The sequence below is a fragment of the Saimiri boliviensis genome, chromosome 9 (genome assembly GCF_048565385.1).
Source record: "Saimiri boliviensis isolate mSaiBol1 chromosome 9, mSaiBol1.pri, whole genome shotgun sequence".
NCBI classification, from domain to species: Eukaryota; Metazoa; Chordata; class Mammalia; order Primates; family Cebidae; genus Saimiri; species Saimiri boliviensis.
The window spans coordinates 46,147,490-46,175,375 of record NC_133457.1 but is presented as its reverse complement, the minus strand read 5'-3'; the positions used below and the strand labels follow the sequence as shown (position 1 = coordinate 46,175,375).

General features: G+C 41.7%; 1 pseudogene; it reads left to right on the top strand.

Moving 5' to 3' along the window:
• On the top strand, positions 1-27,886 carry LOC141585635 (calponin-2 pseudogene; annotated as a pseudogene).

Sequence of the window (27,886 nt, the reverse complement as noted above, 5' to 3'; positions counted from 1 at the left end):
CCCCCCCCGTCCCGTCTTCCTTTCCTCTTTTCAGCTGGTCTCCTGTACCTGAGCTTCTCAAACACTAATTGAAAACAAGCATTAAACCAATAAAAGCCTCGTTTTAAATGTTTGTAGTTCTAATCTGTTGTGGGCTGGTACTTTTGTAAAATGTCTGAGTACTGTCATATAACTGCAGAGATTTCTAAATGCTGATTTTCATGTCTGTACCTCCCTCCTGGTAGGCTGATCTCCAATAATTGGTGGACCACACCTTGACCGGCACTTTCCCAGATAACGGGGCTCTTCTGCCCCAACCCTGCACTCACAGACATAGTTATTGGAGTTCGCTGACTACTTAACAAACTCTAATAAGCCAATGTTTTGATTTTATTTAACACTTTATTTAAATGGGGCCTAGAGTCCAGAAGCACACCCCAGACATCCATGTAAGCAAATCATATCATAGGCCTCTGTGTGTTGCTCTCTGATTTCTGCAGGTCCTCCAGACTCTCAAGGGTCTGGAGGCTGGTGTAAAGAAGTGCTCTAGGCTGGGCACGGTGGCTCATGCCTGTAATCCCAGCACTTTGGGAGGCCAAGGTGGGCGGATCACAAGGTCAAGAGATGGAGACTATCCTGGCCAACATGGTGAAACCCAGTCTCTACTAAAAATACAAAAATTAACTGGGTGTGGTGGCGTGTGCCTGTAGTCCCAGCTACTCAGGAGGCTGAGGCAGGAGACTCACTTGAACCCTGGAGGCGGAGGTTGCAGTGAGCTGAGATCACACCACTGCACTCCAACCTGGGTGACAGAGCAAGGCTCTGTCTCAAAATAAAATTGCCGTTAGTTTTTCCTGATTCTGTTGTATAATAAAACAGCCTAATTAGCCTAGAGTCAGGGCAGCCCTGTGTGAGATTTCATACACAATCTAGAAGGAAAACAGCTACAGGTGGGCCTTTCCCGCTAGGTCTCAATTCCTTTTACTAAGTTTGAAAAGCCAGGGGGAAGTGTCCAACAAGGATAGGATTCTTGCCAAGTTGAATTTCCAGCTGGCTTGAAAAGGCTTGAGCAATAATGGCTGATTCTTAAACGGGGAATGGACAAGGTTATTAAAACTATCAGAGTACGCCTTGGGGCATTTGTAGCAGCCAGGGCGAGCTGAGAAGCCATGTGGTGGAGAGGTGAGGACCCCATGCCAGCTCTGGGTGAGGAATAAAGATAAGGATGCCAGGTTCCTCGGGGAAATGTCGATATTCAAGGGTGACACAGAATTTCTCTCATACCTTAAGCAGTGCACAGAATTTTTAGCCACTGGAGAGGTTTCAGTACTGATTAAAAAAAAAAAAAATCAGAGACTATTGGCTTCTGCAGACAGGAAATAGTCTTCTCATTTTGTCTTAATTTTCTAAACAACTAAAAATTGAGCAGAAATTGTTTTAGAAGACTTCCCCAATGAAGTGTTCCTCTAGGCAAGGAGATGGAGCTGCTCCGGAGTTTTTGAATAGGCACACATAAGCCCATTATCCTTTTCTTGGATATTTTTCTCTCCCTGTGATTAAAAAAAAATTCCTGGAAATTTAAACATTTGAAGAGAGCTTAGAAGTCAATGAAAGGAACCATATCTTATCATTCAGTTGGACTCTCCATGAGTGCAGGTGTTTGCAACAACTTGAAATCTATTTCCAAAAAAGGAATGTCATGTTCATAGCATTTTAAAGGAGAGTAGTTAAAAGCTTTGGACTTTGGAGTCATATAGACTCAGGGTGAATTTTGACCCTGCCTTTTCCTAGCCCAGGTAAATCATTTCACCTCTCTGGATCTCTATCACTCATGTGTAAAGTAGAGTAATGATAATATCGATGACTGGCCCTTGATAAGCATTAAATGAGCTACACCAAGGGAGCCCTCAGCACAGTGCCTGGCACACAGTACAGAATGCTTCCAGTTAATGCCCGATGCTATCATTTTGTTATTCATTATTACTTTCTGGGCCAACTCAAATCCAGGGGACTCCTTACCAGTCCTGTCCTCTGCTGACACCTTGCCTATCTAATAATTAGGCTACTTCCATGCTATCGGTTGCCCTGGTCCATCAGTGTGTGGATTGTTTTTATTTGATTCAGGAATAAGCTTATACTCTTGTGCCAGCTGCTACGGTGGACATAGAAAATGGATTAAGATGGTAGAAGGAAATTGATATTTCTTAAAGACTCACAAAGGACACTACCTATTTCATCTCATTTAATTATCACAACAGCCCTGCAAGGTAGGCATATTACTCCTGTTTCACAAATGGGGAAAGCAGTAGTCTTGAGCTGTTAAGTGACTTGTCTCCGCTCACACGGCAGGCAGGTTGATTTGCACCCAGCTCTTTGTGTCCCCTAAGATGATGTTTGTCTTAATGAACCATGCCACCTTTTTGCCTTTGTTGAACTCACGAGCTAGTTAGGTGAGAGAAAATGCACGTCATGAGGGGGAGAAGATAGACTAATAGAAAGCGGTCACATTCAAGTTGGAAGGGCACTAGCAGAACACACCAGCCAGCTCGCCTGCCTTGTCTGTTCCCATCCCTGAGGTTGTATATTGCCGTGTAATGGTGGAAAACCGGCTGTGCCTAATGGCCAGCACTGTCTAGATCAGTGGTGGACACTTGACCCAACCAGGACAAGATGATTCTCTTTATTCTGTTTATAATTTTTTAAATTATTTATTATTTATTTTTATTAATTTTTTGAGACACAGTCTCACTGTGTCACCCAGGCTGGACTCGAATTCCTGGGCTCAAGTGACCCATCTCAGCCTCATAAGTAGCTGAAGCTACAGACATGCTCCACCACACCAGCTCTGTCTATTCCTCAAGGACATAAAGACTGTACTTGGTTGGTGTTTGAATTGAGAGATTGCATAGACCCAGGAATAATATACTAGTCTTCTTTAATTGTGTAACAAATTATCACAAATTTGGCAGATTAAAAGCGTACCCATATATTAGCGAACACCTGGCCACATGTGGCTGGGTTCTTTGCCCAGGGTCTTAGAAAGCTGAAATCAAGGCATTGGCTGAGCTGTGTTCCTTTACCAGGGCTCTGGGGAAGAATCATTTTCCAAGCGCTCTCAGGTTGTTAGCTGAATTCAGTTTGGACTTTGGAGTCATATAGACTCAGGGTGAATTTTGACGCTGCCTTTTCCTAGCCTGGGTAAATCATTTCACCTTGTGGTTGTAGTTGTTGTAGGGCTGACGTTCTCATTTCCTTGCTGGTTGTTGACTGGTGCTGTTCTTGATTCCTAGAGGCCGCTTGCAAACCTTGTCCTTCCTTTCTGATTCTCCAGCAATGGAGAATCTTCTTCTGTTGAATTCCTCTCATGCCTTTCATCTTTTCCTCAGGGAGAGCCCAGACTCTTTTAAGGTTCACCAGATTAGGTCAGGGCCATCTGCCTAAACCCCTTTCCTTAAGGTGAAAGCACCATACAGTATAACCGAATCATGGCAGGGAAATCCATGGTATTCCTTGCATAGTCCTGGGGGTTATGCAAGGCCCATGCACCAGGGGCTGGGAGTTTTGGGTGTCAGTTTAGAATTCTGCCTAACACAGATGGGGTTGCCATTTGGGGAGCCAGATGCAAGCAGTGTCAGGAGATCTGGAGGGGAGGAAAGAGGAAGAAAAGAGGAGAGAAGTAGAGGGAAAGGAGGAGGGGAGGGTAGAGGAAGAGACACCAGAGAAGCTTCCTTATGGAGGCTCCAAATGAGAATGTTTCCTTCCTTGCCTTTTTCAGCTTTTAGAAGCCATTCAAATTCCTCCCCTCTTGCCCTTTTCCTTCATCTGCAAAGTGCGTCACCCCAGTCTTTGCTTCCATCATCACATTGCCTTTTCTCCTATGTTGACAAATTTCCCTCTGGCTCCCTCTTACAAAGGTAATTGTGATTACATTTGAGACCCATTGGGATAATTCAGTCTCTCACTCTCATCTCAAAACCCTTAACTTAATCACACCTGCAAAGCCCTGCAAGTTAACATTTACAGGTTCTAGGGATTTGAACTGGATATCTCAGCAGGGATAGGGGTGGGGTGTGGAGGTGGGGGAATTATTCAGCTCGCAAGAATACATGTGACCTCTTAAGTCCTATGGCTCAAGTTCAAATCTCAACCCTGCTATTCATTCCCTAGCAACATGACCTCAGACAAGTGATTAATACCTAGCTTTTCTGTGTTTTAGTTTCATATATTATTACAATTATCCCCTTAAGTGGGGATAATTGTAATAATATATGCATTGGTCATTTTTGTAAGGATTTAATGAGGAAATTAGTGAAAAGTGCTCATCCCAGAGCACAACAAACATTTAGTAAATATTGGTGATTATAGTTTCCACTTATGTTATTTAGAGGCTATGCTGTGTATTTGTTGTTTTAGCCTGCCAACATCCATTTTTGTCTTCTGCTGCTAATAGTGCCTGTTTTTCTTGGAGAACTTCCTTTTGCTCTCTCCCAGTTCATATGGTTTAGGTGGGGCTGAATTCAGTACTAGCCCGAGGACTGTGTGTGGGAAGCAGGTCCAAATGCACCAATACAATTTCCTTGCTTTGGTCCCAGGAATTTGTTCAATGATGCACATGGGAGTTAAGCTGGTCCAAGCAGTGTGACTCTCTGTTTTTTCCAGGAGCAACTAGAAAAGGAATATTTGCTGAGAGTAGAGTGTGTGAAGCTATAGCTACTTGCAGCCTTTTCTATCTTCAAAGTTTCGCCATACTGTAGAACTGACCTGGAAGATGGGAAGCAGAATTAAGGGAAGGAGAGAAACCTCTGAAGTTCGAGGTTAAGCTTCAAATAACAGCTGGTCCTGAAATCTGCACTTTTGTGGTCTGTACAGTTACATGAGCCAACAGAGTTTCCTTCTTCAGTAAGAAGGGAACTTTTATCTGAAGGATTTCCAGAGTCATGGGACTGGGAGAGCCTTTCTTTCTCTTTGGGTGGAGACAGAGATGTATTGGTCATCTCTAGGCCACAGCCAACGTTTAAGAACCGAGAAGCCCCAGCCATGTGTGCATAGCCCCAGAAAATTATTACTTGGGTACACCAACGTCCCTGATATTCTCTCTCCCCATTGCACAATAATGGTGATGACAGTAATGATGGTAATCTCTTGGGTACCTCCCGTGTGCCATCATGAGGATTTTTCATCCTTTCTGGTGCTTGCAACAGCACTGCAAGGGAAAGATTACTTTGAAGATGGGAAATGGAAGCTCCGGAAGGTAAAGTACGTTTTCCAAGGCCAAATGGCTAATGCTCAGCAAAAGCAGGGGTCAATCATGGAACTTTCTGGATTCAGAGCCTTTTCCTTTCCTACACTGCTGCAATAACTCCCAAAGGCAATCTGAAAAGTCCCTACAATCAGGAATCAAGTGATTCTGTTTGCAGTAATCACAACCACTAGGCCTTTCTTCTTGGAGGGTGGAGTTCTCTTGTTCTGTGCTTTGCTTCTCAGAAGAAGCTGTAGACACGTCGACTCTAAAAGGCGCCTCTATCCGACTGGGTTCATCGAGCATTCTCTTCTTCCACATTTTCCTGTGGTCTATGTAAACCTCCACATGTGTTGGATTTGTGTCTAGAGGATTTCCTTTAATGTTCAAATTAGGCATTGTATGCTCTTGGGAATTATTTACCCACTAGATTCACCATTCCTTTTATAGGAATACATCTAAATTGATATGTGAGGAACAACATAAAGCAAATAGAAACTAGTTACCACCTTTTGAGCTGTCATATTCCAAAACAGATAATAACAGCAATGGACCGGTGAAACAAGAATGAACACACACACACACACACAAACACACACACACACGTAAGGATAAAATATTGTCTTGTAAGGACAAAGGTTGGACATGAGATATATTTGGATCTGAGCTTTACACGCCCTACTTTCAAACTCTGGGCAAATTACTTCATCATTTACCTCTCAGGCTCCTCAACTAAAAATTGGGATGACAAAAATTGCTCCTAGGGTCACTGCGAGGATTGCAGCTATTATGTGGGAAGATTGTAAGAGCTGAATGGCAATTATAAATGTTAATCATTTAGCCCAGTGCCTGGCTCACAATAACTCAACAATATTACTGATTTTTAATTGCATGTGTCTATGAATAAAAGCAATATATTTCTAATGTATATAAGCCATCTAATATATAGAAGGTACAGAATCAGATTTGCAAAAGGATAATGGAGACTGAATATACATATTTTGTTATTATAGTCAAAGTTTGACTTTAGAGACCAGACAGTTCCCTAGAGGGAAGGCTTTTCATGGGAAAGAATTTATTTTTCATTCAGACCTTTGCCCGGGACCAGGAGCCACAGATTTTGAGACATGGTCTTTGGAATCATGATGCAAAAATGAGTTGCTGGTCTGAATGGGACATATTCTCCAACTCTCAGGGGCATCAACAGGATATTCAGGCCATTCTTGGAAGAGTGAGACTCACAGCTGGTACAAGAATTAGAGCTGAAGTCCAGGTGCCCCCTGGTTTCAGGAGAGAGAATAAGGCAAAAATGCTGTCAAGTGTTTTGACAAATTTCACACCAATCTCATATCCATTCATTTGCCAACTTTTATGGCTCTCTGGAACCTTTATATGGTATCGACACACCCTGATTCTCTTTCTCTGAGAACTACCAGGAAATCAGTGTGTTTTGAAGCCCTGCCTCTACTGAATTGACCCCATTTTCCAGCGATTATTAATTGAACGTTTTGGACCTCTCAGTCCCTATCCCAGGATCTTGGAATTGGGATGCATGGTTACTAGGGACTCTTCTGGACTGAGCAGTTGGAAACTCGGGAGATATGGGACAGCTCTGTAGTGATATACTTGGGAAAGTGAAAAAAGCAAGTCTGGAGAGATGGCTGAGACAGATGCAAAGAGAAATAGAAATGAAAGAAAATGAGAGAAAGAGTCAGAGAGAGTCATAATGAATGCTACCCCTTTGTTTTTTTTGCTAATGCTAGGTTGACATATGTCCTGCTATTTATTAATAAAAGCATCTAAATAGGTAACACCTAACTTTCCAATATCTCCTTTTTGTCCTTATTTTAAAATTTTAATTTATGAATTGAAATATTTCTGTTCAATTAAGGGTATTGTGCACAAAGTTAAAAGACAGCTATGATATTAAAAATATATTTGCCACGTCTAAACTGACAAGGGACTAACATCTAGAATATGTGAGCAACTTTTGTAAATCAACAAGAAAACTCCACATTCTAGTACAAAAAAATAGGCAAAGGTATGAGCTGGCAATTTACAGAACAGAAAAGCCTAAAAGCCTAAGAAGCATGTGAAGACTACTCAAACTCATTATTCATAAAGTAAAAGTAAACAGAGTTACCACTTGACACCTATTAGCGTGGCAAAATATATAAAATTTGAATGGGGAGACATAATGACCACCAAAACTGTGGCTGGGCACACAGACATGCAGCCATTTTGGAAAGTAATCTGCCATTCTTCATCATATGACTTACATGTGTCCTCTCTGCCCCAGCAGTTTGGCTTCTGGGTATATAACCCAAAGAATGCTCACACAGGTCTATAGGGTGATGCATAGGAGTGTGTGGTCACTTCAGCCTTGCTTGCAATGGTGGGGAGTTGGAAGCAATTTCACCCCCAGGGGAAGGCCTTGGTGAAATATAGTTGACACACACAAATACCAGGCAACAATGAGAAGAAATGGACTCAAAGTACACATGGGAATGTGGATAGACATTGAAAAGCTAGTTCTTAGGAGAAATTGGGAGAAACAGAAAAAGATACCTAACAATCCATCTATATATAAAAAGGCTTGCAGAGCAAGCAGCAATATATATTTACACATGAACCTTAACAAACATTAAAATGATTGCTTATGGGAGTGGGGAACAGGAGAGAGAAAGGGAAAGGTGATAAAAGGGAACAGGTAGGCACGTCACACCTGTTAGGATGACTACTATCACCAAGAAATCTAGAAAATTACAGGCCTCAGCAAAGATGTTGAGAAACTGGAGTGCGCGTGCGTTGTTAGTTGGAAAATAAAGTGGTGCAGCCACTATGGAAGACACTGTGGCAGTTCCTCACAAAATGAAGAATAGAAGACTATAAATCCAGCCAATCTACTTCTGGGTATATACACCAAAGAGTTGAAAGCAGAGTCTTGAGCTATTTATACACCCATGTTCATAGCAGCATTATTCACAACAGCTAAAATGTGCAAGCAACCCAAGTGTGTATCAGTGAATGAACAGATAAACCAACTGTGACATACACATACAATGGAATATCGTTCAGCCTTAAAAAAGAAGGACGAATCAATATTGTTAAAATAACCACGGTGGTCCCATCCAGTCTTATCCATCCCGTCCTGCCAGCCATGAGCTCCAAGCAGTTCACCAAGGGCCCCTTGTACTGGCTGTTGGGCGAGGTCAAGAACTGGCTCCTGTCCAAATGTGACCTGCAGAAGGAGGCAGAGATTCATAGCTGGATTGAGGGACTCACCGGCCTCTCCTTCGAACCCGACATCCAGAAGGGCCTGATGGACGGGATCATGTAATGCACACTCACGAATAAGCTACAGCTGGGCACAGTCCCCAAGATCAACCACTCCATGCAGAACTGGTACCAGCTAGAAAACCTCTCCAACTTCATCAGGCCATGGTCAGCTACATCAGGATCCCATGGGCCTGTTCAAGGCCAACAGCCTGTTTGAGAGTGGGAACATGAGGCAGGTACAGGTGTCCCTTCTCGCCCTGGTGGGGAAGACCAAGACTAAGGGGCTGTAGAGCAGGTGGATGTCGGTGTCAAGTACTTGGAGAAGCAGAGCGGAACTTGGAGGATGCCACTGTGAAGGCCGGCCAGGGTGTCATCGGGTTGAAGATGGACACCAGCAAATACACCAACCCGTCGGGCATGACCGCGTACTGTACGAGGAGGCATCTCTATGACCCCAAGAACCACATCCTGCCCTCCATGGACCACTCGGCCATCAGACTCTGGATGGGTACAAACAACTGTGCCAGCCAGTTGGGCACGACAGCTCCCGGGACCTTGCAGCACATCTATGACAAGCTGGGAACAGACACGTGTGACAACTCCTCCATGTCCCTGCAGATGGGCTACACACAGGGTGCCAGCCAGAGCAGCCAGGTCTTGTGACCCCAAGTACTGCCTGCAAGGTGCAGTGGTCAGCGGGGCTCCCTCAGACACTGGCAACTGCTCTGGCCTGGGGGAGGCGCCTGAATATCCCCTTACTACCAGGAGGAGGCCGGCCACTGAGGCACCCAGCATGCTCTCTCCCCACATAGTCTCCCTGTCGGGGTTTGTTTTTTTTTTCTGTGTCTTCATCTTTTTTTTTTTTTTTCTTAATTTGTTCAGTGCTGCCAATAACGGAGGGTCTGTGAGTGGCGGCGTGGGATCAGGGAGCAGGGAGTTTTACCCCTTGCCTTGGTCCTAAGTAGGACTGAGCCGCCACGTTGTGGGGGCAGGGGTCAAGGTCGTATCCCTGTACGTGTCGGGTAAGTGTCCCTGCTGGCACGTCCAGGCTGTGGGCCGAGCTGTGCTGGGGAGAAGAGACCTGGGCTTGGAGGGAACTGGTCCCCGAAGGTTCCCGATTGCCTCGCCTCGTCCCTCTTTTGTCAGCCAATCAGTTTATGGTTTCTGTACCCGCAACGTTTCATGATATAGTAACAAAAGAAAAATACATCTTTTCCCCCCAAGGAATGGGGCGGCGACAGTGGAAACAGTGCTGGGAAATTTGTCCCCTGGGAAAGGGGGCCTGGCCAGTATGCTAAATAGCTCAGACTCCCAAATGGCTGGATTTCCCTTGAACCCTCAAACCAACAGACCTCAGACCCTCAGATCTGCCCTGAGGCCTGGTGGGGAAAGTGAGGCCCTTACAAGGAAGTGGAATTCTGAGTTGCAGGGGCTAAGCCTGACACCCGCCCACCATGGCCTTAGTAGGATTTTTGTTGTTGTTTTTTTGCCCAGGCTGGAATGTAGTGGTGTGATCGTGGCTCGCTGCACCTCCACCTCCAGGGCTCAACGGATTCCCCTGCCTCTGACTCTCAAGTAGCTGGGAGTGCAGCTGCTTCACCATGCATGGATAATTTTTGTATATTTAGTAGAGACCGGGTTTTTTGTTTGTTTGTTTGTTTGTTTTTGGTGAGGGGAAGGGGAATGTAGTCCCACTCTGTTGCCCAGGCTGGAGAGCAGTGGTACAATCTTGGCTCACTGCACCCTCTGCTACCCTGGTTCAAGCAATTCTCCTGCCTCAGCCTCCTGAGTAGCTGAGATTACAGGTGCTGGTTAACCTTGCCTGGCTAATTTTTGTATTTTTAGTAGAGAGGGGGTTTCACTATATTGACCAGGCTAATCTCGACTCCTGACCTTGTGATCCACCTACTTTGGCCTCCCAAAGTGCTGGGATTACAGGCATGAGCCACAGCACCCAGCCTAAAGACGGGGTCTTACCATGTTGGCTAGGCTGGTCTCAAATTCCTGGTCACAGGTGATCTGCCCACTTCTGCCTCCCCAAGTGCTGGGATTACAGGCATGAGCCACCATGCCCAGCCCTTTCAGTAGGTTTTAAGGAGCCCCCGACCCTCCTTGACTCTTTCTGGGCCTGGCCAGCTATACTGCTCCGTCTCCCTCGGCCACATGCCCCACCAAGTACTGCACAAGGACCCCACCCAGGGGCCCTGCTCCATGAGATAATGTGAAACACGTCTGTGGACCAAAAGCAATAAGACCTCTGTTCGTAAGAAGAAGAAGAAGAAAAAAATAGCCATACTGCTCAAAGCAATTTATGGAGTTAACACTCTTCCTATCAAGCTGCTAATGTCATTTTTCAAAGAATTAGAAAAAACTATTGTAAATTTCACATGGAATCAAAAAAGGGCCTGAAGAACCAAAGCAATCCTAAGCAAAAAGAACAAACCTGGAGGTGTCACATTACCCAACTTCAAACTATACTATATGGCTACAGTCATCAAAACAGCATGATACTGGCACGAACCAGACACATAGACCAATAAAACAGAATAGAGAACCCAGGAATAAAGCTGCACACCTACAGCCATCTGATCTTTGACAAAGTCATCAAAAATAAGCAACAAGGAAAGGACTTCCTTTTCAGTAAGCAGAGCCGGGATAGCTGGTTAACTATACGTAGAAGAATAAAACTGGACCCCTACCCTTTCACCATATGCAAAAATTAACTCACGATGGGTTGGATTCAAATGTGAAACCTCAAAATATAAGAATTCTAGAAGGAAATCTAGAGAATATCATTCTGGACATCAGCCATTGGAAAAAATTTATGACCGAGTCCTCAAAAGCAATTGTAACAAAAACAAAAATTGACAAGTGGGACCTAATTAAAGAGCTTCTGCACAGAAAAAGAAACTATCCACAGAGTAATCAGACAAGCTACAGAATGGGAGAAAATATTCACAAACTATGCATCTGACAAAGGTATAGTAACCAGAATCTATAAGGCACTTAAACAATTCCACAACCAAACAACAACTAACCCCATTAGCAAGTGAGTAAAAGGCATGAGCAGACACTTCTTAAAAGAAGACATGCATGCAGCCAGCAAACAAATGGAAAAATGGTCAACATCGCTAATCACTGGAGAAATGCAAATCAAAATTATCAGGAGATACCATCTTACACCGGTCAGAATGGCTTCATTCAAAAGGCAGAAAACCAATAGATGCTATGAGGCTGTGGGAGAAAGGGAATGCTTATACACTGTTGGTGAGAATGGAAATTATTTCAGCCACTGTGGAAACCAGTGGCGATTGCTTTGGTGATTTCTCAAGGAGCTTAAAACAGAAGTACCATTCAACCCAACAATCCAGCTACTGGGTATGTATGCAAAAGAAAATCAGTCTTTCTAAAAAAGACAGGTACTCATTTGTTCATGGCAGCACTATTCCCAATAGCAGATGTGGACTCAGCCTAGGTGCCTATCGATGGTGGATTTGTTAAAGGAAATGTGGTACATACACACGATGAACGATTGGGCAGCCATAAAGAAGAACAAAATCATGTCCTTTGCAGCAGCATGGCTGCAGCTGGAGGCCATTCTCTTAAGTGAATTAATGCAGAGATAGAAAACGAAATGCTGCATGTTCTCACTTAATAAGTAGGAATTAAATATTGACTACTCGTAGACATAAAGATGGCAACAGCTGACACTGGGGACATATAGAAGGGGAGGGAGGGGACATGAGTTCAAAAAGTAATTGTGAGGTATTATGCTCACTGCCTGGGTGATGGGATCATCCCCATCCCAAACCTCAGCATCTTGCAGTATGCCCATGTAACAAACCAGTGCGTGTATCCCCTGAATCTAAAATAAATGCTGACATTTTTAAAAAGAAGGAAATTCTAACACATGCTACCACACAGATAAACTTTGAGGACATTATGCTGAGTGAAATAAGTGAGTCACAAAAAGATAAATACCATATAATTTCACCTATAGGATGTACCTACAGTAGTCAAATTTGTAGATACAGAAAGTAGAAGTGTGGCTGCCAGGAGCTGAGGAGTCAGGGTGGGTTGATGGGAATTGCAATTTTGCAAGATAAAGAGTTCTGGGAATTGATCACACAATGATTCGACTATATTTAACACCACTGACCTGTATTTACAAGTGGTTAAGATGGTAAATTTTAGGCTTTGTATTTTTTTTTAACCACAATTCATTTTTTTTAAAAAAGATTAAGTAAATAAAAGGAGGCCAGGGCCTTATGCAAACTGATAATGTCCCGTGGACCAAGAAATTTGATTAACTCAATCCTTTCTATAACACATTCACATTTTTAAAAATGTAGGGCAATTTTTGTGGCCCTTGCTTTTCCTAAAAGCTTACACTATGAGAGAAAAGGGATAAGTGACCCTGAGGTCAAAGCCTCTTTGTGTCACTTGCAGCCCTGTTTTCTATCCAATGAGCATGGTGGATTCTCATAGATTTGGAGGTTTTATATTCACATTCTTTCTCCCATCCACTGTTTCTCAGCTTTGAATTGGCAAGGTTTATTACAGTTGCAAGGTTCTATCTTCCTCTTTTCTTTGTCCGATTTAATTCTGTTTAATTTAAACCTCACCTTCTCTTGCTGCAGATTGTTTTGGATTCAGACTTGCTGTCAAAGCCCTGCAAGGTCACTTCGCCTTGGCATGGCTCACAGAATTAGGCTTTGCACCATCCCAGTCCCTTTGTGTGGAGATTTTGAGTATGGCACTGTTTCTCAGCTGTCCATAACTATGTCATAAATGGTCTCAGGGCACTACTGCAAGATGGATAGTGTACTTAACATGGAGACAGAAATAGTCATGCAAATCCAAATGCACGCATTGGGTATGAAGCTAGAGATGGTAGTATTGAATACTGGTCCTAGCTTGCGAGCACAGCTGGTCTAATCATTGTTCACGACTCCCAGTCAGGTTGGACAATTCTCTTGGCTAACTATGCACTCAAAGTTCTAGTCTATGTAGTGCTTAAGTTGTTTTGTTCTATGATTTTACAAAGGGAGATGCATTGAAATCTCCTGAAATGGTGAGATGATGTGGTGATACAGTTCCACTGATAGAAATAAGGAACTGTATAAAAACATTGTTGTCTTTTCTGAATTGCTTAACAGAGAGGCTAAAATCTTCCCAAAACAATGACAACAAAAACATGTTAAGATTAATGGTGCCTCTGTTATTGGTATCTATTTAGATGTTGTGACATGAGCAGAAGAATTTTATAGGCTTTGTCTTTGATAGAGTTAGATAATTTATCTGTTCTTGGCTAGCGATGTCCTGATTCTGTACTGCTGTAAAAGTTCAAGAGTTCTCATTTATAAGTTGGAGATTCAATAGGATATGCACACACAATGAAAAGAGAGCATGTGTGCATGAGAGAGAGAATCAAGATCAAAGTAGTCTAAGAAACACTTTATCCATGGCATGGTCAGGGAAATATGTAAGGGACACTGTTTTTTCTAAGAAATAATGATGATTTGTGATGGTTCTCCATGATAGCCAAAGATTTAGGTGTTTCTTTGCTGGCCAGTGTAGTAAAGTGGATATGAGAGGTGGAAAATAAAGCCTTTTCTTGCTATAATCAGTATTGCCTTCATTTCTTATAGGCAGCAGTCTCCCTGAGCCTGACTGCTTGAGAAGCTAAAGCTATAAATTGTAAGTAATTGTTTGTTACTGTAAGTTTTATGGAGCAGAAATGGAGCTGGTAAGGAAAAATCATTTTCTTAAAAAACAAAATGGATTGATAAATGCTACAACAAGGATGAATCTCAGAGACATTCTAAGTGGAAGAAGCCAGATGCAAAAGACCACATACTGTATGATTCTATTTATATGAAATATCAAAAAGGGCAATTTATAGAGACAGAAAGTAGATTAACGATTGCCTGTGGCTGGGGGTGAGAACAAGGCATGACTGCAAATGCCTCAAAGAAATCTTTATTGGCATGATGAAAATGTTCTGATATTGAATTCATTCAGGTGATGGTTGCGTAACTGTAAATTTGTTAAAAATCATTAAATTGTACATTTAAAACAGCTGAAATTTCTGATAAAGCTTTACCTCAAAATATAGGTTGAGAAAGAAAGAGAATTATGCCAGATAGAAGCCATAGGTTTTTGTTGTTTGAATGGTACAAGCCGGCCCTATAAACCAACCCTTTCCCTTTTGCCTTCAAACTGGAGGAAAGTGGAATCCCAGTGTCAGGAGGCAATCTATTATAGAAATTGCCTGAAATGCCATTTAGCAACTGTTCACCACTGAAGGAGCTGGATATCCTATCTATCGGCACCACCCTGGTCATAGATGTGCCCGTCCAGTGCTAGATACCAGTTTTGTGACTGTATTACTGCTTCATTGCTGGGCTCCCCATCTTCTCAAGCATGAACTGCTAACCTTGATGATGGTCTCTCCTGGACAATGGGATTATCGCTTCCCACCAGTGTACAGTGCATTTAATAAACTTATCACTCAGCATGTTATAATTAAATGAGGTTTTATTTGTGTCCTGCCCAAAATATAAGCTCTTCCAGGTTGAGAGGCTGTGTTGTGTTCATTTCTATGTGCTCAGGACTTGAAACAGAGTAGATGATCAATAAAAGTTGACTGAGATGACTTTGTTTGCCAAAGAGTTGCTATTGATCTCGTGGAAGGGAATGATAAGAGGTTGAGGAGAACATCAAGTAATAGGTAGACTCATTTTCATTTTGTCAGTTTTCTTTTACCACAACAATGTTGGCTTAAAAACTACCCCAAAACTCAGTTGCTAAAAATGACAGTCTTATCTTTTCACACATACATTCATATACTCGTTGAGGGTTGCCTCATCTAGACTCTGCTCATGTGAGCTTGGCTTGAAGCTATGGGGTGAGTCTAGGTATTCTTCATCGGTCTCTCTCTCTCCTTGGGTGTGTGAGCTGCTGAACCATGCTCTTCTTGATGGCTGAATAGTAAAAGCAGGAAATACGTGATGCCTCTTAAGATTTAGGCTGAGAGAGGTTCAGCACCATTCACATCCCACCGGCTAAAATAAGTCATACGGTTATGGCCAACATCAGTGCCTGGGAAAATGAACCCAACTTTTAATTGGAGAAACTGCAAAATCACAAGGCCAAAAGTAGATGATGAAGAATTGGACATGGCAATGCAATATGCTTAATTTATAAATGGCTTCCCCAACAAAGCCAGCTTGAAATTATGGATCACTGAAAAATTTTAAGGGTGTGTATGGAGACATGGTAAATGTGGAGTGACCAAAGCTCTGTCTGCCCTGGGGTTCCCCATCTGACTGCCTTGTACCTCCCAGTCATGAAAACAGTGCTGTTTCATTTCAGCTGAACATAGCTTGCATAATCTTTTCCTTAGGCACGTAGTAAAGAATGACGAATCAAGAATCAGTGACTCTAATGAGAGGCCATCACAGAGTGTTCGGTGGTTTAAAAATGAAGGGGTGGGTGTAAGTGTAAGAGGGGGACAGTTAAGTCACAATTTGAATTTCAGAATTTGTTACTTGCACCTGCTGTGAAAACTGTGCTCCAAAAGGGACACACTAGAAGGAGATGCAAATTGTCCCCAGTGTTTGTGGAAGCTGCAAAGTTGCTCTACCTGACAGAATAATGATGAGTGTTTGGAAGGGCTTCCACGTACAGAGGATGCCGACGCAGCACAGTCATTTGAATGAAATGTTGTGAGCAGTGTGTTCGCAGGCAGCGCTGTTACTTTGTCTTTCATTAGATTTCTTTCCATGCAGTAAAAGAAGCCTTGGGGAGGCCTTACCAACTACAAAAGCAACTTTGAAACCCTGAGATACGTTACAGAATTGTGCCAATGTACAATCAAACATAGTAAAAAACATTACAAAGGCCCTGTGTTGGGTGCAGAGGACCTCAAATCTGGCCACTTTGCCTTTCTTTCTTACATCAGTTTTAGAAAATAAGTATCTTGCTGCTCCTTTTTTTGTTTAGCTGAACAACACATTTTAAAATAATTTTTTTTTAATCATTAATTCAGTGTTTACTATGCAGTGGCAGCAGGCTTTGTTCTAGCTACAGTGATCCACCATCTCCATTGCTCAGCACTGAAAGGTGTTCCAGGATGTGGGTCTTTAAGGTTTAAAATCAGAACTGTCCTGGGCAAAAAGGACAAGTTGGTCCTTGTTCTGCGGTATGATGGTGAACAAAGCAGACTGCACTTTCATGAAACAAACATTCTAACCAGAAAGGGCAGCTCCCCAAATTACACAGACAAAATTACGCATGTGTTGATAAGTGCCTTGAAGGAAGAAAATACAGGCTTGAGGTAGAAAATACTAGGTGGTAACTCTGAGTGTGGTGACTGAGAAGGAGACATCTAAGCTCAGGTGTAAAGGAGGTGTGGGGCTGGCGAGGTGGAGAGTCGGGGAGAGGGTCTTTAGAGGGAGGAAACAAAATAAGCAAGTCCCCTGAGGTGACAATGAGCTTGGTGTATTTAACATCGTTTCAAAAATTCTGTTTATTCATTTATATTAGAGATGGCGTCTTGCTCTGTTGCCCAGGCTGGGAAACAGTGGCATAATCATGGTCTGCTGCAGTCTTGACCTGCTGGGCTCAAGTAATCCTCCCTCCTCAGCCTCCTGAGTAGACGGGACCCTAGCTGTGCGTCACTACTATGCCCAGCTAATTCTTTAATTGTTTTGTAGAAACAGAGTCCCACTATGTGGTCCAGGGTGATGTCAAGCTCTTGGCCTCAAGTGATCCTCCTGCCTCTGCTTCCCAAAGTGCTGGGATTACAGGCCAGCATGATGTATTTGAGAAGCTAAGAAAATGCACTGGGCAGGCACAAGCATTGCCAGGGGGAAGAGACTCTGGGAGGCTGGAAAGTAGGCAGGACCTGGTAGGCTATTGTTGGATATTTGCCTTTTTTTTTTTAGGTTTATTAAAGTTTAAGACAGATACAGAAAAGTACACGAGCCATAAGCATATTTTTAATAAATGTTCTCATACTCTACATACCTGTGTGACCAACACCCAAATCGGGAAACAGGCACTTTGACATGAGATACAAAGAGTGATTTAAAAAAAAAAAATGAGATACATTTGGTATGTGTCAAGTCTGAGATGTCTCTGGGGCAGCCAAGTGGAGACATCAGGAGGCATCTAGATATAAAAGTTTGGAGCTGGAACTTAGGGCAGGAGTGCGCATGGGGTGGGGGTTAGGAAATCCGAATTCAAAGCCCTTCGAATTCAGAGTTCTTCCTGATGAGTCTAGGAAAATTTGTCACTCCTTCCTTTACCTGCCTCTGTATTCTATAAAGATTTCTGTCATGGTATCAGTAAATCTTTTCTTAAAAACAAATTTGTCTCACTCAGTTAGTCTGGGAACTCATTGAGAACAAGGTACCTGATCATGTCCCTGTGCATTACATGAGTCATTCATTTCTGTTAGCCAGATGAATGGGATTTCTTAAAAAAGAAAAATACGCAACTAAAAAAAACAGGCTTTTGAAAATTAAAACCTGCCGTTCAACTGGAATTCACAAAATGTTCTGCGAATTCCAGTAATAAGTCAATAAGACAAGAAAGAGCTTCAATACTTGAGCAAATAGAACAAAGTTTATTTCCACAATGTTCACGTTGCCTCCTGACAGTGACTCGTTAAATGATTCTGTGCTGCTTCTCGATGCAGAAGAGAGAGCACTGGGCACCATCCTGTGGCGTGATTATTTAAATAGGCTGCTGGTCTGTGTAAGGGTCAGCCGGCAAACTTCCATGACGAGGTGGAGGTAAAACAGAGCAAAACTACTTGTGGCAGAGAAGGGAACTGACACCTCTTTCCAGCTGCCTATTTCCAGTGTCTCAACATCTCTCAAAGTTGGTTCTTTTTGGAAGCAAGAGGAAGAGTTAATGCATTAATTGAAAGCCATGTTTTTTTTCTAGGCCTATTGCCAGGATCAGGGCCAAAATTCTCCTACCTCGCTGCTCTACTGAGGCCCATTTCAGCGCTTCTCAAGAAGCATGAAGCTCGGGGGTCCAGAGGAGGACACAGTTTCAGTAGGGCAAACCTATTTACCCAGAGTTTTGAAATTCTGTATCTCTTTATCTGGACCTGTGGTGTCCATAGATAGGGAATGTGAGCCACCTTAAAATTGGTAGAAAGAAACAGGTGAGATTAATTTTAATAACGTATTTAACCCAATATATTGAAATTGTTATTTCAACATGCAATATAAAAATAACTCATGAGCATCTAATGTCCTTTCTTTGGTATGAAGTCTTTCAAATGTGGTATGTATCACAGTTCTAATAAGCCACATTGTAAGTGCTCGACAGCCACACGTGATGAGTGGGTGCCATGTTAGACTGCTCAGGTCTAGAGTTAAAAACGGATGCAGCTCCTTTGCACACCATGCTTCCTAGAGTTACAGCTTTGGTCTTACTTCCAGACACCTTCTGAGTCCAGTAACATCTTCCTGCATTTGACTTTTGTTCCCACAAACACCTCCAGAGTCTCAGTTTAACTTCCTCTCTACTTACAGCTTGGATTCCTTGGTTTCTGTTAACCCTGAAACTGCTAGTGGGCAGGACTCAGCCCTTCCGCACTGCTCTTCTCCATTTCCTTCATTTGGGGCCACAGGCGCCGGCTATATCGGGCTTTCCTGTTAATATGAGAAAACAGGAGGTGAAGCCACAAAGGTAGGGAAAATACAATGCTGAAAGAAAGCTTTCCAGTCCTTTAAATCTTTTCTTTCACAATGCCTGACTCTTGAGTGAGGTGAAAGCTGAAAGCTTGCCTGTTTTGGTTTTTTTTTTTTTTTCTTTTTCTCTGTGAAGGGCCTTCAGCATTTGTTTGTCAGGATGGGGTTCACCAGCTCTCCTGCCCTTCTGCCACTTCTGCAGCTCCCACTAGGAGAGATGGCCAAGGGTGGCTTTCTCCTGATGACCTGCCTTCCTGGTTGTCGGCCCAGAAAGCAGCAAGGCTGACATTGAAGAGCAGACCATCTCTGCAGGGGTCTGAACTCACTGACATCACTCACTGAATCTCCCTCTCCATTGGGAATTACCAGACACCTTTGGGTATGTCCTCCTACAGGACAAACTAAACCTAGATGATTGCATAGCTTGAAAAGGGGAATGAGGTTATGAGAAAATGTAGAGTGGGTGTTAATGAACTTGGATGGGGGTGGCAAAATGGATTGGCTCCATTAGCTTGTTAGAATGTAAAGAACTTTCAAAGAAGGAAATAAAAAGTGAAACCAATTTATTTCCATGCCAACAAAGATAAAAGAGCACCTGCTAAAGGCAAATTCCATCACCTCGTGCCTCTCACCTACCACTGGCAGCATCAGCAGCTGGGCTCAAGTACATGCTGACATGACTGTGGTGACAGCTCCATGTCCTAAACACTCACTCTTCTTCCGTCCCCCATCTGCAGTGAAATAGTGAAATATTTGACAGACCCAGCCCAGGGAGAACTTTTTCTTTGCGACCTTCTCAGAGGGGTCTCACTTCTGGAAAAAAATCTTGGTGAACTGTGCAGTTGCCTGGGATTTAGGACAAGTTAAGTAAGCAAATGGCAGCTAAGGTTCCAGGCTGAGTCAGAAGGTCTGCCTGAAGTAGCTCCTGGCTGTCAACGAGAGGGTTGTCAAGGAAACTTGCGTCTTTTCATTACACATTCAAACAAAGTAAGAATATACTCTAGATTTTGTCTCCAGAGACCCTTTGTGGCCTAAGTTATCAGTCGTTACCTGTCTTATCCATTTAGATGGTCTGGATATTAATAAATGACTTTCAGGCAGCCATTCTATGCCTGTGTTATGTGTCTTAATGTGGCTGTGTAGAGGGATGATTAGGTAGCGTAGACACGAGCTATTGTGTGGCAAATCTACTCCTGACTTTTCCTGACATGTGTCTGAGCACTCAGATCAATGAAGAGAAAGGGCAATGTGAATACCCAATCATTATGAAAAATGCTATTCCTATTGTGGGCAATTAAGATGTATTAAGCCCATTTAATGTAAGAAATATGCAGATCAGATTCATGGTAGGTTAATCACAAAGTTGAATGCTAAAACTTTTTCATTTTTCCTGAGCAAAGATGAACGTTTCCAAATTCAGAGAATGATGAATCTAGTCCAGGATTTACATAAAGATGTTCACTGCCAACCCAATGGTAGATGTTCTCATTGCCTCATTCCCAAATTATTAGAGAAGGCTTTTCTGTTCAAGACTGTTGACTCATCCCCGGCAGCCATTTTTCCAGCTTCCTCCATAACAAAACTCCAATTTTGTTTTAGTACTTACTGTTTTATTATTGTTATTATTATACTTTATGTTCTGGGGCACATGTGTAGAGTGTGCAGGTTTGTTACATAGGTATACACGTGCCATGGTGGTTTGCTGCATCCGTCAACCCATCATCTACATTAGGTATTTCTCCTAATGTTATCCCTCCCCTATGTGCCCAACCCCTCTATCCCTCCCCTAGTCCCCCACCCCCTGACAGGCCCCGATATGTGACATTTCCCTCCCCATGTGTTCTCATTGTTCAACACCCACTTATGAGTGAGAACATGCAGTGTTTAGTTTTCTGTTCTTGTGTCAGTTTGCTGAGAATGACGGTTCCCAGCTTTATCCATGTTCCTGCAAAGGACATGAACTCATTCTTTTTTATGGCTGCATAGTATTCCATGGTGTATATGTGCCACATTTTCTTTATCTAGTCTATCATTGATGAACATATAGGTTAGTTCCAAGTCTTTGCTTTTGTGAACAGTGTCGCAATAAACCTAGGTGTGCATGTGTCTTTATAATAGAATGATTTATACTCCTTTGGGTATATACCCAGTAATGAGATTGCTGGGTCAAATGGCATTTCTAGTTCTAGATCCTTGAGGAATCACCACACTGTCTTACACAATGGTTGAAATAATTTACATTCTCACCAACAGTTTAAAAGCCTTCCTGTTTCTCCACATCCTCTCCAGCATCTGCTGTCGCCGGCGTTTTTAATGGTCGCCATTCTAACCGGTGTGAGGTGGTATTTCAATGTGGTTTTGATTTGCATTTCTCTAATGACCAGTGATGAAGAGCATTTTTTCATGTTTGTTGGCTGCATAAATGTCTTCTTTTAAGAAGCATCTGTTCATGTCCTTTGCCCACTTCTTGATGGAGGTGTTTGGTTTTTTTCTTGTGAATTTATTTAAGTTCTTTGTAGATTCTAGATATTAGCCCTTTGTCAGAAGGGCAGATTGCAAACATTTTTTCACATTCTATTGGTAGCTGATTAAATCTAATGATAGTTTCTTTTGATGTGCAGAAGCTCTTTAGTTTAATTAGATCCCATTTGTCTATTTTGGCTTTTATTGCCATTGCTTTTGGTGTTTTAGTCATGAAGTCTTTGCCCATGCCTATGTCCCAAATGATATTGCCTAGGTTTTCTTCTAGGGTTTTTATGGTTAGGTCTTATGTTTAAATAATTAATTTATCTTCAGTTAATTTTTGTGTAAGGAAGGGATCCAGTTTCAGCTTTCTGCAGATGACTAGCCAGTTTTCCCAACACCATTTATTAAATAAGGAATCCTTTCCCCATTGCTTATTTTTGTCAGTCAAAGATCACATGGTTGTACATGTGTGGCATTATTTTTGAGGCCCCTGTTCTGTTCCATTGGTCTATATCTCTGTTTTGGTACTACTTACTGTTAATGTATGAAGTCCAACCCATTTCTCTTTGTGACTTGTTTGTGGTTAGCATGGACATGTGACGCCTTGTCACCAGTAATATGAAGGGAGAGGATGTCATGGGCCTTCTGGGAAATATTTTCTTCTCTGATGGAATGAGAAGAATGTCTGGAACGTCTGTCATATAGGATAGACTTTAAGCTGAAAATCTACACACTTTGTCTTAGGCTGGCCTTTCCAAGAAGCCAAGCCTGAGAAAAATATTTAAATTCACGAAGTTTATTTGGGCAGTGACCTTGGGAAACAGAAATAGGGAAGTGGGGAAGTGATGGGAAAAGACAGGAGGTCAATGGAATGTGTTTGATGATACGTTTTTGCTGTGGGCAACTGAGCCCCAGTCTTGCTGGGGACAGATAGATACAATTTGAGTATATATCTACCGGTTCTCAGGAGGTGGTGTTTGAACACTGTTCTGAGGGTGTGTTCTTAGCACTTCCTGCCTGCCCTACATATGGGATGAGAATATCACTGTGGCTAGAGAAAGCCTGCAGACAGAGAGTCATCAGTGCTGGCCAGCAGAGTTTTTTGGGCCTGGGTGCATCGGAAGGGTGAGTTCTGAGGGATATGAGTGGGCCCTGACAGTTAAGTGGTAAAATTAACCACCTCTGGGACCATCTTCCTCCAGATTTACTTCCATGTGTGTAAACAAATCCCTATTATTTAAGCTATCTTTAGAAAGGTGCTCTCTCAGAACAGGATGGCTATTTGGCTTCTGTGTGCTGGGCTAGCAATATGCACTGTTTATAACCAGCAACCAGTTTGATGACTCAGTCACGTTTTAATTGCTCAGTGATGGTGCTGTGCCATTTAAAACATATTTCAAATATCATCCTGTTTCTAGAAGAAGTGTCTAATTGATAGAGTTCCTATCCAGTCTGTTTCAGCTAGCCTTTTCGATTCCCTAATTTATCTGCTGAGTAATGACTGACCTGGGAATCTTCCCAGAACATCTTTTTCATCACATCACTCTAATTTGAAGAGCCCATAGTTTAAAGATGAAATTTCTCAACCTGACCTTCAAGGTCTTCCCCGTTCTGACCCCATCCTACCTGTCTGATCTTCTTACACTCATACGTAAACGTTTACTATTACTGCTACTAACACCACCTACTATTTATTGAATGCATGTTCTGTCCCATAGACTGTGCTAAGCGGTTTACATACATCACCTTATATAATTTACAGAACAATCCCAAAGTGTACATAGGAACATTAAAACCATTTTGTAGATGAGGAATCTGAAGTTTCCGAAAGTCACATATGAACAGGAAGCAGATTCCAGACCTTCCTAAATAGGAATACCATGTTATAATTTATTATATAATTTATTGCCATGTGGACTCTATGCTTCTAAAGGGCATATGCATGTATTTTAAAACGTGGCCAGTGCATTGCACAGTTTTTGCATGTATGGTAAATGTCTGAAAAAGTATTTGCTGAGTAAACGTTCCCCAAGCTCAGTATGAGAGACTGTCTGACATCATGACTTTTCCTTTTGAACCTCTCTCTGCCCATGTCTTCTTCCATGGCACCACTTAGTAAAAAAGGGGAAAATTACGCCAAGACTGATAAGAAAAATATTATAAATCAGAATTAACTGATTTAAATATTTATTGAGGGCATGTGGAGAAAAAGGGAGTTTCATGCATTGCTAGTAGAAATATGAGGTGTTTCTGCCTTTTCAGAAAGCACTTTGCCAGTTTCCATTAAGACGACAAAATGTATATTTCCTTGGACCCAGCAATTACCAATTGTAGAAATATATCCTGTAGAAAGAAAAACACTGATACATAAAACATATGCAAAAATGTGTTTTTGCAACATTGTGGCAGAAAACTGGAGAATATTGGGTGTTCATCAATAGTGAGATAGCTGAATAAATTAGGGTATATAATTACACCATGAAATCTTATGTAGACATTAGAAAAGACAAATTAGAGCTATTCAAGATGATTTTGAGGAATTAGCACAAGTAATATGTTTGAGAAATGCTAGAGACAAAAAGGAATGTGTAATATAATCTTTTTTATAAAGTAAATAATGACAAGTGTGCACCTGTGTGCATGTACATGCATGTGTGCATAAATTATGTAAACAAGGAGGAAAACATGAAAGACAAAAAAAAATGTTGTGAGCATGAATTACCTCGGGGAGAGGGCAGGGGCAGCATGGAGTGGCACTTTGGAGATAGGGTGAAACAAACTATTGATATAAAGGAGAAGATAACACTGCAAGAAAAAACTACAGTTATGCATGTTGGAAAAATCAGGTATATGGGTGGCTGTATATGTAAATATACTATATTAGAGGTAATAAAATAGGTGACAAAAAACACTTATTTTGACCCCAATATATACCGTAAACTCATTCTGACATTGTACCTTAAGAGATCACATCCTACTCTTAAGATTTTACTTTCCCCCATAGAAAGGTCCTGTTTTCCCCAGTTTCGGTCTTGTGATCACACCCATCCTACCGTCTTCCTTTGAAGAACATGAACGGGTTTAGTAAGGATCACTTTGCTCTCAGTAGGTTGGATGTCCCGCTCTGTGTTTTTTTAGTAAGATATTGCTTATTTAGGCAGTCAGATATATGGAAACAATTAACATGAATTTTTTTTTGTCCTTTCTGGTTTTCATGTTCCTGGTCCAGTTAGCCTAGGTTACTTTTAGTCACTTTAACAATTTCACACCCACTCACATTCCTAAGTTATCACTGCTTACTCTGAGATTTTTGCTTCGAATACTGCAAAGCCAACATAGCCTAAGAAAATTATCCTAAAGGATACATTCTCCTAAAGGAAAAAGGAGAATGGAAACTACAAATACAAACTCATTTTTTCAGAAAAACTAAATGACAGGAAAAATTCCAAGCTGCAAAATTGCAGGAAGTGTAAAAAAAGCAGTGGAGCCCATGCAAAGGGGTACACAAGAAGCGGAGAGAAACATCATGACCAGAGAGCTTAGAAATGGCCAGAAACCAGTCACCCACGGAAAGTGAGAGCACGCAGTCAGGGGAAGAATATCGAAATCTTCCTGATTGCTGGATCTCCCCAGACCTGTATTCCTTTCAAGAAGCAAAGGAGATGAGGCTCAAGGAACTACATAGGTAAGCCACATTTGCAGGAAGCAAGGTGTTTACATGGCAGTGGAGGAGAAACAAGTCCTTCCATTCCAAAGAAACGTTACAGTTGTCTATCTCCATTAGCCGGGGAGAAGGAAGGGTAAACACATGTGTGTATACACACACACAGAGCAAACAATATTCAAGTACACCTGTAAAAAGAAATCTACACAATAATTGTTACAAAAAATACTCATCAACTTAAATGGTGAGTAATGAAACATGCAGAGTACAGGATCAGTGTAAGAAACCAGAAAAGTGATGAGAAGCAACCGAAAACAGTGGCTGAGAAAGATACGTGTTCAGAGAAAAAAAAGTTACTCTCAAAAAGATGATAACCCCAACCATTTTTCCATTGTGAGTAAATAAACCTAACTATTCTCTCACCTTTGTGGAGCAAGAACAAAAAACAGAAATGTCAGAGCTCAAAATAAAGATAGTGTCTTAGTCCGTTTGGACTGCTCAGACAGAATACCATAGACTGAATGACTAAACAACAGAACTTTATTTCTCATATTTCTGGAGGCTGGGAAGTCTAAGATCAAGGTATCAGCCAGTCTGACCTGGTGAGGGCACTTTTCTTGATTTGGAAATGACCATTTTCTCTGTGTTTGCTCATGTGGTGGAGAGGAAAAGACATTATCTCTCTCCTGCCTCTTCTAAAGGACTCTAAACCCACTCATGAGGGCTTACCCTGATGACCTAACTACCTCCTAAAGTCCCCACTCCCAAATACTGTCACATTGGGTATTTAGGCTTCAACATATGAATTTTGGAGGCACACAAACGTACAGCAGATAGTAAGAATACAAGAAGAAACCAAATATGACCTTAGCAAAAAACACGAAAGAGCATATTAAATAATAACTATTAAAATATCACATAAACATTTCAATGGTATCTATTAAGTAAAATAATTGACTGCAATTGGATAGTAGAGGTGGGGGAAGAAGGGAGAAGAGAAAATGTATTAAATTCATCATTGTTTATCATAAGGAATTAATAGGTAGTGTATAAGTTATAGTTATAAAGATAACCGCTAGCACAACAATATGTATAGTACTAAAGATGAGAAGAAATGCAAAACATAAAGCAAAAGATGACTTCTTAAAATAAGTTGTGAAGCTAGAAAAAGAAAGCGTGACATAAAATAGGATGATAAAAATACTTGTCGTATCCGTACTCATAAATGGGCTAACATCTCCTGTGGAAAGAAAAAGCCTTTCGTATTGACATCACCATGACACCTCCTAGTAAGTTTCCTGGACCTCAGAGATAATGAAAGAAACCCCTGGGGAGTCACGTATTAGGGGAGAAAATCAACTGGATACGGATTTTCCCCAGAAACAGTCAACGCTAAAAGATGAGTAACAGCTACAAAATCCTCAAGGAACTAAATAAGATTCAAAGGTTTGATACCAAGATGAAAGGTGTTTGAGGCTAAATTCCACAGATCAGAACATGAAGCCACACAGGAATTGGTTTTCCTGTAAACCTCTCTTGAGATGTCTACCAGAACGAGCGTTTACAAACTATGGCTCTTGGGCCAAATCCAGCCCACTGCCTGATTTTAAAATAAAGGTTTATTGGAATTCAGCCACACTCATCATTTACATATTGTCTTTGGCTGCTTTCCTGACACAATAGCAAGTTGAGTCCTTGTAACAGAGACCTTATGGTCTGCCCAGCCAAATGTATATACTATCTAGCCCTTTAGAAAAAAGTTCATTGACCCCTGCTGTAGACTGTAAGTTCTTTAAGGGTAGGAGGTCTATTTCAGTTTTCTTTATATCCTTAGCACGTACACGATATAGGAAATGCTCCATAAATATTTGCCAGTGAATAAGTGCCTTAGTTCTCACTCTTTCACCTTGAGCTCACTCACCCCAGCTGCTTCCTGAATCGCCATTCTTTTTCTTCATTCCCTGACTAGACCCTTGGTAATAGGAACACAGGAAAGTTAAACTTTTTAGTAAAAGATGGCAAGAAGCCACAAAGAGTTAACACACTGGCCAAACATTCAGCAGACGAACAGTGAATTAGTCTGTGCAGAATTGCATTGCATTCACTGAATTTCTTACAGCTTCAAATATTGCTAAGAATATCCTACATTTGTGCAATGATCTACACATGACAATTTACTTGCTCTCTTGTCCTTTCTCTGCCTGACTTCCTTTAAAATTTGTTCTGTTCTCTGATAAAAAAAAAAAAAAAAGTTTGAAGGGAAGAATGGCTATATTTAGTAGGCATAGAAATTAAACTATAGGATTGCTTGTTAAATCAACCCTATTTCTCTCTCCTCGAAGCTTTTTTATGTCTCTTTTCCTATCCCTCCCCTTTTATTCATGCTGGGTTAGATTAGACACTTGAGAAGGTTCTGAGCACTGGGGAAAATGGACATTGACCAGAACACTTCTGTTTTCCAAGAGGCAGTAAATTGATGGTTGTGAATGGAGGCCCTAGAGTCAAAGCTCAGTTTTAAATCCTCGCTTCATCTCTTTTTTTTTT